General features: G+C 45.5%; 1 long non-coding RNA gene across 1 annotated transcript; it reads left to right on the forward strand.

Annotated features, from left to right (window-relative positions):
* The first annotated feature begins 8,027 nt into the window (after positions 1–8,027).
* Positions 8,028–10,685, forward strand: LOC127342194 (uncharacterized). Its single transcript, XR_011755257.1, has 2 exons — positions 8,028–8,968; positions 10,374–10,685. It is a non-coding gene; the product is annotated as an uncharacterized lncRNA (long non-coding RNA).
* Positions 10,686–10,994: the final 309 nt, after the last annotated feature.

The raw sequence follows: 10,994 nt of genomic DNA on the forward strand, positions 1-10,994 counted from the left end.
ATTCTTCCTTAACAACTTAGTCATCGGTCCTGCTATCTTGGAGAATCCTTCAATGAATCTCCAATAGTATCCTGCCATTCCTAGGAATCCTCGGATTCCCTTGACAGTCTTGGGTGCTTCCCAATCTAAAACTGCTGCTACCTTACTCGGGTTAACAGCTATTCCATCCTTGCTGATAACATGACCAAGAAATTCCACTTGTTCTAGCCAAAACTCACACTTGCTGAACTTGGCATAGAGTTGATGTTCTCTTAGTGTTTGTAGCACTAACCTCAGATGTTCAACATGTTCAGTTTTATCTTTGGAGTATATCAAGATATCATCGATGAATACGATGAAAAACTTGTCTAGATATGGCATGAAGATCTTATTCATAAGATTCATGAAGATTGCTGGGGCATTGGTTAATCCAAAAGGCACTACGAGGTATTCATTATGTCCATACCTTGAGACAAAGGCTGTTTTCGGAATGTCTTCCTTCTTGATCTTTATCTGATGATAACCGGACCTTAGATCAATCTTGGAAAAGACTCCCGCGCCTCTAACTTGATCGAATAGATCTTGTATTCTAGGAAGTGGGTACTTGTTCTTGATAGTAACATTATTAAGATTCCTGTAGTCTCCGCACATCCTTCTGCCTCCATCTCTTTTATCCACGAAGATCACATGTGATCCCCATGGTGAGATACTCTCTTGTATGAATCCTTTCTGTTCCAAGTCATCCAATTGCTCCTTAAGTTCTTTCAACTCCTTAGGCCCCATCTTATATGGTGCCTTAGCAATCGGAGCTGTTCCTGGAATTAGGTCGATAGTAAATTCTATCTCCCTATCTGGTGGCATTCCAGGTAATTCCTTAGGAAAAACATCCTGGAATTCATTTACTACAGGTATATCCTCCAACTTTACCTCCTTCATGCTATTCAGCTGTAGCTCGACTTCAATCTGTGTATGCTTATCTCCTTGGTAGATCATTCTACTTTCATCGGGGCTTTTCAAAGACACAGTCTTGTTCACACAGTCGATCAATGCTCCATTAGCCTCTAACCAGTTCATACCAAGAATGACATCAATGTCCTTCATTGGTAAAATGAACAGGTCCGCGTCAAATGCGCATTTATTGATCATAATGACTTGTACTTGTTTGGTATGGGTTACTACTATCGTTCCCCCCGCAGAAAGTATGGTTATAGGTGTATCTAACTTAGTGCAACTAATCCCATGTTTGATGATGAATTACTGAGAAATGAATGATGTAGTTGCACAAGTATCAAAAAGTACTTTGCCAAGATGAGTAAGTATCTGGAGCGTACCTATCACTGCCTGATCGGAGTTCACAACCTCCTCCAAGCTGGTGCAGTTTAACTTGCCGAAGGGTTTCTTGTTCTTCCAGTTCCCTCCGGTGTTTCCTCCCCGGCTTCCTCCTCCTCCTGACTAACCTCCTCCATTCTTTTTGTTGGGGCAGTCCTTCATCATGTGCCCCTCCTGACGACACCCAAAGCAAATTATCTTGGGTTTACGACACTCTGTTGAGAGATGTCCTTTCATTCCACAGCTACGGCAAACAATCTGGTTTGCCGGCTGGAATCCTTGGTTCCTCCTCCTATTGTTGTTGTTGTTGTTGTACCTCGGTTTGAAGCTCAAGCCAGTATTAGGCTTGTTGCTGATATATCTCTTAGGCTCAAATTTAGCCTTCTTCCTTTTCTCATCTTGAAGTTGCTTGAAGTCGTCTTCCAGAGTGATGGCTGCATCCACCAATTCCTGGAACTCTGTTGATCTCATCATTCTGAGCTGTACTTTGAACTGGGGATTCAATCCCCGCATGAACCTCTTTTTCTTCTTGTCCTTGGTGTTGACCTCCTCAACCGCATACCGAGACAGCTTTGAAAACTCCCTGACATAAGTCAGGATGGCCTTATCCTTCTGCTCGAGACTTTTAAATTCTCGATGCTTCAACTCCACAATGCTTTCAGGGACATTGGATTCCCTGAACTTCCTCTTGAACTCCTCCTAGGTGAATACCTTCTCAGCCGGATAAACGGCTACTATATTGTCCCACCAAGATGCGGCGGGTCCACACAACAAGTGTGTTGCATATAGGACCTTCTCCAGGTCGTTGCATCCAACGGTGTTGAGCTTACGCTCAGTGTCCATCAGCTAATCCTCCGCGTCCATTGGTTCAGGCGCGTATGCGAAGGATATTGGTTTTGTGTTCTGGAAGTCTGACAGAGTGACTCCCTGATTGTCAGGTCTCTCCACCTTGTTCTGTTGAAGCAGCTCTTGGAAGAACTTATTTTGCTTCTCCAACGTTATACGTTGCCTTTCCTCCAACATTTGCATGTATTGGAGGAAATTCTGCTGCGTCATGGGTGGTGGTGGTGGTGGAAACTGGTTTCTGGCTGCTTCATCAGCCTCTTCCTTCTGCTTGGCTTCGCGCTCAATGCGCTGCGCTTCACTCTCCTCACCCTTCGGTCCCGACATATCCCCCTAGTTCTGCAACACAAAGTGGTACTCATAGTTACTCCATGCGCAAGTTTTCTGAGCTCAACTTTGTGCACAGAACTAGTCACGCAATGGAAATCAAGAAGCAAATCCAAATCATTCAAAACATATACCATGTATATACATACTTAAGTGGTTTTATTACAATACTCAGTGACGATGTGAGTATGCAAACTCACTTATTGAAGTATATGTACAAATTTCTACAAATATTACACACTACAATACATGTGGTACTATTGTATTGTAGTCTCGCCTGCCTTGGTGGTCTCTAGTCGTGCTTCACTCCCGGTACATCCCAGGCTTCCATCCGGTCGAACGTGTCGTCCTCCTGATAGAATCTGGAATGTAGGGTCTTCCCGTCGGCTGGTAGTCGAAATCAGAGGATGATCCGAGGGAGAAATCTGTGTTCATGAATTGATTATTCAAAACATCATAATCCACCCGTCGGGTATACTCCCCTGTGACTCCACCATAGGTATTACCTCCATCAGTATCTGACTCAATCAGTATAGGGTACTCCTCATAGTACCCCTATTATTCTGATTGTCCTGGAACTGGGTTGTGGCGTCCTCATTCATCTCCGCATTATTTCTGACTGTATCGCCAGAGTTTCCTGTGTATGACCCCCAACGCCAACCTGTTGAGTTCTCTATAGGAGTCTCGGAACGCTGATGGTTTCCGGATTCCTCTCCACCCTCATATCCTCCACGGGAACTACTAGGATAGTACCTAGGTGTAATGGGTGTGGTTTGTAGTTCGGGATGGTCAATACTAATGTAATCACCAGCTGAGTAAACTGGTGTGTGAACCTCATTCTCCATTGGTTCCTTCCCCTTAGTCTCCTCCTTGGGCTCAGTGAACTCTTCTAGCATTGTATCAATTGCCCCTGACAGATGTCGGTTCAACTGAAAGAACAATGATAGTAAGTTGCGGCTATTGTCCATGTACTTAGCGGCTTCTGCTGGTTTGCGTTTTGCAAATTTGAAGTGGTTAAGCATAGGATCATCTTCCTCCTCCATATGAGGAATGTGTGAGAATTCGGAGCCCATAAGCTCTTTCGTCTTATGCTCCCGAATATCAGTGATGGCTCTCATGATGGCTATATGGTAGGCTGTTTGGGTAGTTCTAGCCTCACCTGCTGGCATCACTATGCTCATTCCTAGGGATTCTGGAAGTCTTAATCCTACCCTACACTTCGCCAATACTGTACCGTCGTAGTACATGTATTTCTTTACTTGGATCTGGGGATCACACCCAAATTCAAGTAACATGGCACGAAGAATGTCTGCGAGTCCACCTTCATATTCACTCAGTGTTGACTCCATCACTTTCACGTTTCGTCCCGGACGTGAACTTGCCATAGTTGGCTGTAGAATAGAAAGAATATAAGATTACTAATAATGCATCATAATAGAGATAATAAAGAATTATCGCACTAAAAGATATGATTGTTTTATTCTCAAGTGAATATACACCATATTTTTAGAGAATCCTTTACTGATCCTATTTGACTCCTAACGTTCTGTCCCATTTACTAGGTTCCAACCTCAGGTCAAAGCTTTTGCTCTGATACCAACTGTGGTGACCCTGCATACCACTGCATGTTGTAGTATGCCAGTCGTTGACATAACATTCACGAAGTACCATTCCGCAAATATTACATCCCTCAGAGTAGTACAACAGAACATAGCAGGTCTATAACTCATTCATTTATTATTACAAGCATAATGTACATATCATCTCGGAGCTCCTCTTGGGTCCTAACAGGGATACTCCTGGGTTCGAGGCAAACCCATCTTAGCTTACAATATAGAAGTCTTACTAGGTGAAACATTTATTCTCTCGACCAGTTAAGTACTAAGAGTTCGTACTGCTCGGATACTACTACTACTTATCGGTCTAAGCTTGCTCTTCTCCGGAACCCTCCCCGGTTCCGTAGACTATAAGGTAGTCTACACCTTCGACACCTCCAGAGAGGTCTGGTTCTTCATAGCCGATGATGTCGGCTCCTTCAGGGTTGTCGTTGTCCTCCTCCAGATGGTTCAGACAATCTAAGCAGGGGATTTAAGAGTGGTATGAGTATGAGCGTACTCAACAAGTTCATTATAGAAAAGAGGTGTTTAATGCACTATCTACGATATTAGACCAGAAAGTCTAATACCAATGCAGGTTTTGATAAACATTTCTTCAAGAGGTTGCTTTTATTTCAAAGAACTATGTCCGTCAGCCTTCACCGGTTTACTAGAACTTCATGGAGCTCCTTTCCGGCAGCGTTCGCAGTTCCAAATCCCGGAACATGGAGTGACAGTTCACGATTCATTACACTCTGCAGAGGTGTGTTGCTTTACCCATAAGAGATCTTAACCTTGGTGCCAACCGGGCAGCTTTCCCGTCCACACTTCCTATGGTGTGAGGCCCGGTATAAGGTCTACCCAATCATGTTCCTCCGCTGCCTCGAACACCCACCCTTTGTTGCATGCCCCGACCCTGGTTCCTCGCCGGTCCTCTTACACCAATTAAGGATGGACCCCGACCCCGACGACAGTCTGGGATCGAACCAAACTCCTTCGCCGGTAGCTGCAACCCATCCTAGACCGCAATACCATGGGGACATAGGACTCCCCAGCCTCACCGCTTGCTCCTTCAGGCGACAAGTGTACTATGGACAATGCCGTGGGGACTTAGGACTCCCCAGCCTCACCGCTTGCCCCCTTGGATTACAAGTGTACTACGGTAAAGCGCATCCGTTGATGAACGAGAGGTGGAAACACTTTTGACTACTCCGTCCCACTCCGGATCTTATGGTTAACACGGTTGTTACGGCACAAGAATCACTGGACGACATTTGTTGTTTAATCCTAGATGGATATAACCCTTGCAATGGAACCTCCACCATGTCAACACAATTCATGGTTCCATTGCCAACCACTTAGTTGTAACGCCCTAACTTTTGCAACCTTGTTAAGTGTCTAGAATGCAAAAATCAGGGGGAACAAAAACTTTTTCTAACAGCTAATTAAGATGAATTGCCTTGATCTGCTTGCAAATGAATTGACTTGATATGCTTGTTGCTATGAATTTTCTCGATCTGTTTGTTTAGATTTTCTCTTGGGATACTTCAGGAAGTAATTCCTCTTTAATAGAAACACCTTAGTCACTTACCAAATAAAATACATGTGTGGCTTAGGAAAATATGCTCTCCTTTTTCACTACATCAAACCTTTCCACTTACGGCAACATGAGTGTGCCTACTTAAAATTCATCTATGTGATATAATCCAGCTCCAACCACCCTTGATTCAAAACTTGGGATCATCTACCCCTTAATACATCGTTCCCTTATACCCTAGTCAAAAACCCTAAGACCTCACAAATTTGGCTAAGTCCTAATACTGTTATCAGGTTCCATTTTAAATCCTTTGGATTAAGCTACCCCTTTCCATCTAAGGTAATGCACTTGGTACTAGGCCTACCTTGTCTTGAGATTTTCCCAACCATACCATTGCCTTGGACCAGAACACTCATATAACCACTTATCCTTGATGGTTTTGAGGCCAAGTCAATATTCTTGTGTTGGCGGTATTAAAATCTTCAAACTTTGGCAGTTGTTTCCTAAGCACCCACAACTGTTACAGGTGAACTCAAAGCTTGTATCTCATCTATGCAACTCCCTCTACAACTCCACGTGTTGCATGTCCCATGCAGTTCTTGCAACCCATCCATCCAACATGATCTTATACCCTACCCAGTGTTTTGACTCTAGATCCCTTCTCCCTCTCTAGTCTCTTGTTTTTATTAAATTCCCGTTTAAACCTTCACAAAACCAAGAGTGGGTATGATGGCTACATTGTGTAGTAATCATCTACCCTTGAGATAATATTTTCCCAAAATTATTATTTTTTACCCAAAAACCTATTTAAGATTCTTTTATTTTTTTTCACTACAAAACTATTTCTAGTTTCATCAAAGCTTTTCAAATTATTTTCTCAAATAAAATAGGAAATGTGGGTGGTATTCTACATCCTATCATTTTCACCCCAAAAATAATTTCTACAAAATTGCTCTCCTTACTCGATTTCCATTTTAACAAATGCATGGTTATTGGACTCTTGAGAATTCTTACTTTGCTTAGCACAACAAGTAGGAAATTTTGAACTCCAATTTACTACCTTGATACCCTCAAGTTCTTTCAAAATACTTTTCAAATGAAATTCATTTCAAAATTTTCATAGCCATAGGTAGTGGCCCAAGCTACTATCACATTGGTCCCAATTTTAAATAAACAACACTTGGACACCAAATGCACCTCTCTGAAATCATCTATCATCATCTCCATGTTACCAAACCATGATTTCTTGTGAAATAGTCGGTTGACCATTCAAATGATCATTTTCCTTTCAATCCTAATTGTCCAAATTTTATTTCAACCTCTTTAACAATTCATCCCTAACTTAACCACCATTAGGTTCACCACCAGCACCACCCCCTTGATTGATCTTCATGGTTAATTGACATACTTGGGCAAACAAAGAGCCGGCCATTCAAGTCATCCATGCACCACCTCTTTTCACATCTCTCCCATTCTCTTTCTTTTTGAACCCACACCGAAACCACCACTTTGATTCTCCAACACCTTACTCTCTCTATGGTCAACCAACCTAGCTACAATGCCACTTTGGCTGGTAGCTTTTGTAGGAAGAAGGAGAGAGGCCGATGCTTGTTAGCCACCTACAGCTCATCTCCTTAGCCTCAGCCCGTGCAGTGAGAAGTAACATCCCAGACCATGCCAGACCCATCGCCCCCTCTCTCTGTTTGCTTGCCATTTTCTGTTTGGAGAGAATGCATGGCCGGGGCATGCAATATCTTGGAGCGGATCCGATGCTGCTCTCTCCCATCTCTCCCACCAACGCCAACCCAACCACCTTCCATGATACCCCTGGAACACCAGCAGGACCCACACGACGGTCGCACGAGCTGGATCACGCTGCAGCACACTCCATTTTTCTCCTTCTTCGGTGGGCATCCAATTTTCGTCAGCATGGACGTGACCTCTCCTGCACTAGTGGCTGCGCCAGTGAGCTCCTCTGCATCCCCTCTCTGCTAGCCGCACGCTCCCGAGGCGAGCCTCACACTACAGCTGCCTCGCCCGTGATCGACATAATCGTGGTCACCACGATCGTGGACGCCGATCCGTTCCCGCTCCATCAGTGCGCCCCAGGAAGAACCAAGCTACAAATCTATTCACCTCGGACTCACAACGCCAAAGGAGTATCTATATTCCTCTTTTATTGACGCATCTCTTTATAGACAAGATCGAACACATTCGTGTACCCGCAGAAACCATCTCGTTCCGATAAACTCAGCGAGCAGTTCTCCCCACTTTGGACCTTGATGGACCCACCTCTGGACGCCTTGTACGATGCCACCGCCCATCCGCCCAGTAGCCATCTCACGCAGCTCGCCGTAGACCTCGTGCTCACTGTCCACGGTGCACCGTCGCCCGCCTTTTTACTCCGAACCTGAGCCTCTTACGCCTCTCCGTACCTCATTTCCTCTCCTCACATCTCTCTTCTTCTCTCTGAAGAGCTGAGGAGAGAGTCCTGCTCCGTTCTTCCTCGGCTGGACGGGATGGGTCGGAGCCCCATCCGTGCCGCGCGTCTTGGACGACGCTGCTGCCCCTCTCCGTCTCTCTCTCAGTACTCCCTCCCTGTTACTATTTTCTACCCCAATCTGCGAGCCCTTACGCCTCTTATTTTCTTGTCAGGGGCTTGTCAGAAGGCCGGCCGCCATCGTCGGCATTGCCCGTGCGGTTCTGTCCGCGGTGTCGATCTCGCCCTCGACCTCACCATTGCCCTGGTTCGTGCCTGGACGTCCGTGGCGATCGAGCAGGACTGCCGCACGACGCCGCGCCCCTCCGTTCCCTAGGGACTGCCCGGTGGATGCCGTCCTCAACGCTCCAACCCGGCCGTCCGAGACCTCCGCCTAGCGTCGTCGCCGTCGTCGCGTCTCGTCTGCTGCACCGCGGACCGAGTCGCCGACTGCGTCGTCGTCATCAACCTCGTCGCACCACTTCCCCCGGGTGCCACGCCCGCTCATGCCGGCATCGACGACCAGGAGCTCCGCCGACGCCCCTGAGGACCGAGCTTCTGCAGCGCAGAGCCCTCCCGGCCTGCAGCCTAGAGGCCGGCGTCGTCGAGTTCATCCACGGCACCGTCGACCGGGTCGCTGTCCACGTCGACGTCCAGGGCTCGTCGGCATATGCGCGTCGAGCCTCTGCGCGCTGCCTGATCTCCGCTCCTCTCTCCGATCTTACCCCCTTGCAGGAACCACGACGCGGTTGGCGTCGAACTTCGCCTCGTGACCGCGCCGACGTCCTTGAAGTTCACGCGCACGTGCTTGACGCCGTTGCGAGCCGCCCAGGCCTCCGCCCCATCTTCGTCGCGCCTCGGTCGCCTTTCCCCACCTCGGTGAGCCCCTTTGCCCCGCTCCTTCGGCCACACGCGGCGGCGCCGCCAGTTCCTGGTCGACGAGGACGATCGCGTCGAGCGCTGTCGCCGCGTACATGCATGGCTCCCTGCGTGCATGGCTGCTGGCCAGCCGACCAGCGCCTGGGCTGTGCTGAGCCCTGGCCTGCCGCGTTCCTGGCTGCACATCTGGGCCGGCCTGCGCAGCCTCTGGCCGGGCCGCCAGCTTTGACCCGTTTACTTTTCCTTTTTCCTGTCTCAGTGATGTCCAGAAATAGCTGTCTTAGGTTTTAAATCACTAAAAATTACTCAGTTAACCTTTTGGCAGGATTCAAATTTGTACATACTTCTGAACAAATTCCTGACCACCTAAACTTACATGCATGCGATTTACTGCTATATTTATTTACTGATAATTATTCCTATGAAATGTTGCTGGTGTGATATTTAATTGTTTGTGAGAGTTGTATACATCTTTTTGCAGTAGGGTTAACTTTGCTCGAAAGTAAATATCAGTAGCTTGATTTTGATATATCATACAGTACCAGAAGCTTCCTTATTTTTGTGTTTCTTAGAAAGCTAGATATGGCCAGTAGGTCTTTGCCTGATTTTTAATTTGAAAAATAAAACTGGTTTTGAAACAAAACCAAATCCCTGTGGTTGGTATCACATTTTACTATGAGTGTGCCAGAGGGAATATTTTTGTGAATTTTATTTTATTTATGATATTTTTGTAACCTAAATAGAGTCCTTTTTCAATAGAAAAATTCTAGAAATTATTTTATAGCTCAAAATTGGTGAACCCAATTTTGTGTGGATCCTTATTTGGGTAGCTATCCAGGGATATAAGTTTTGTTTGCTGAAGTTGTGTACTGTTTTATGAGGTAAATAAACTAGTCCTACGTTTTCTGCCCTTATAGAATTGTTTAAAAATAATTTATAAATCTTTTGGGCATGAAACCAACTTGGTTGAACTCTTCCAGAACATACGTACCCGTAGGTATTAATTTTTCCCACTAGTTTGGTACTGAGAGTTTTTGACTAAGTAATTGGGATTCTAGGCTTATTTTACCACTAGGCATTTTGGGTGTTTTTGTTTAAATTGTTTTGTAATGAACTTTGGCACCAAACCCTTTTTGGTGGTTTCCAAGATTCATTACCTACCTGTACTTGTGCGGATTATATCTTGGTGAGATCTAGAGTCCTTTTAGCTGATAGATGTTATGTTAAGGCCTTTCCGAGTAGCGGTAAAATACCCCCTTTATAAATAAGATGATCATCTTGCGTTAGATGCTATTTAGTTGGTTTGTTTAGTGCCTCCGATTGAGTGGTTTACTACCAGATTGAGTATATGTGGTTGAGGCTATGGCTATGTGTTGATTGTTCGCCTTTTATTTTGCGACGTTAGAATGCGAACGCTACTGGAGAAGGAGAGGATCTTGGTGAGGATTTCGGAGAGGAAGGAAGAGCAGATGATTCGTGAAGACGAAGTCCGGGGAAAAATAGCCAACAAAGGCAAGCCACCTTTTGATGCATCTCTGATCCTATATATCTTATTCTTGCATTATTACAGATTTTATAAAAGTGCATGTCTTCTATTTATTTTGTCGGTGGTTAGTGCCACCCGGAGTTTTTATTGATCCACCCTTAGGGTGCAGCCCTCGTTGATACCTACAGATCACCTCTCTATTAGTGATATGGTGCTTATCACCTTGTCATCCTTGTCGCCACTTTTCGAAGAAGAATTGGACTATAGGTTGGGAGCCCTGGGAAAATGGATATGAAAATGTTTTCCTGAAAATGAGCTTTTCGAAAACCTTGGAATGGGGTAGCCCTGCCCAAGTGTGGTTTATCAAAAGGCAAAAGTTTCTAAAAAGAAGATTTGCTGGAGGCAAGTGGAGGAAAGAAAATATTTTCGAAAACTTTAGCGCCTAAGTACTCACCCGGACTGAAAGACAGTGCAACCACATTACCCCAAAGTGGGCACGGGGCGTAGCGTAGTAGTTTGTCTCGCCTTAGTTTGAGTCCT

The sequence above is a fragment of the Lolium perenne genome, chromosome 3, assembly GCF_019359855.2.
Source record: "Lolium perenne isolate Kyuss_39 chromosome 3, Kyuss_2.0, whole genome shotgun sequence".
Taxonomy (NCBI): domain Eukaryota; kingdom Viridiplantae; phylum Streptophyta; class Magnoliopsida; order Poales; family Poaceae; genus Lolium; species Lolium perenne.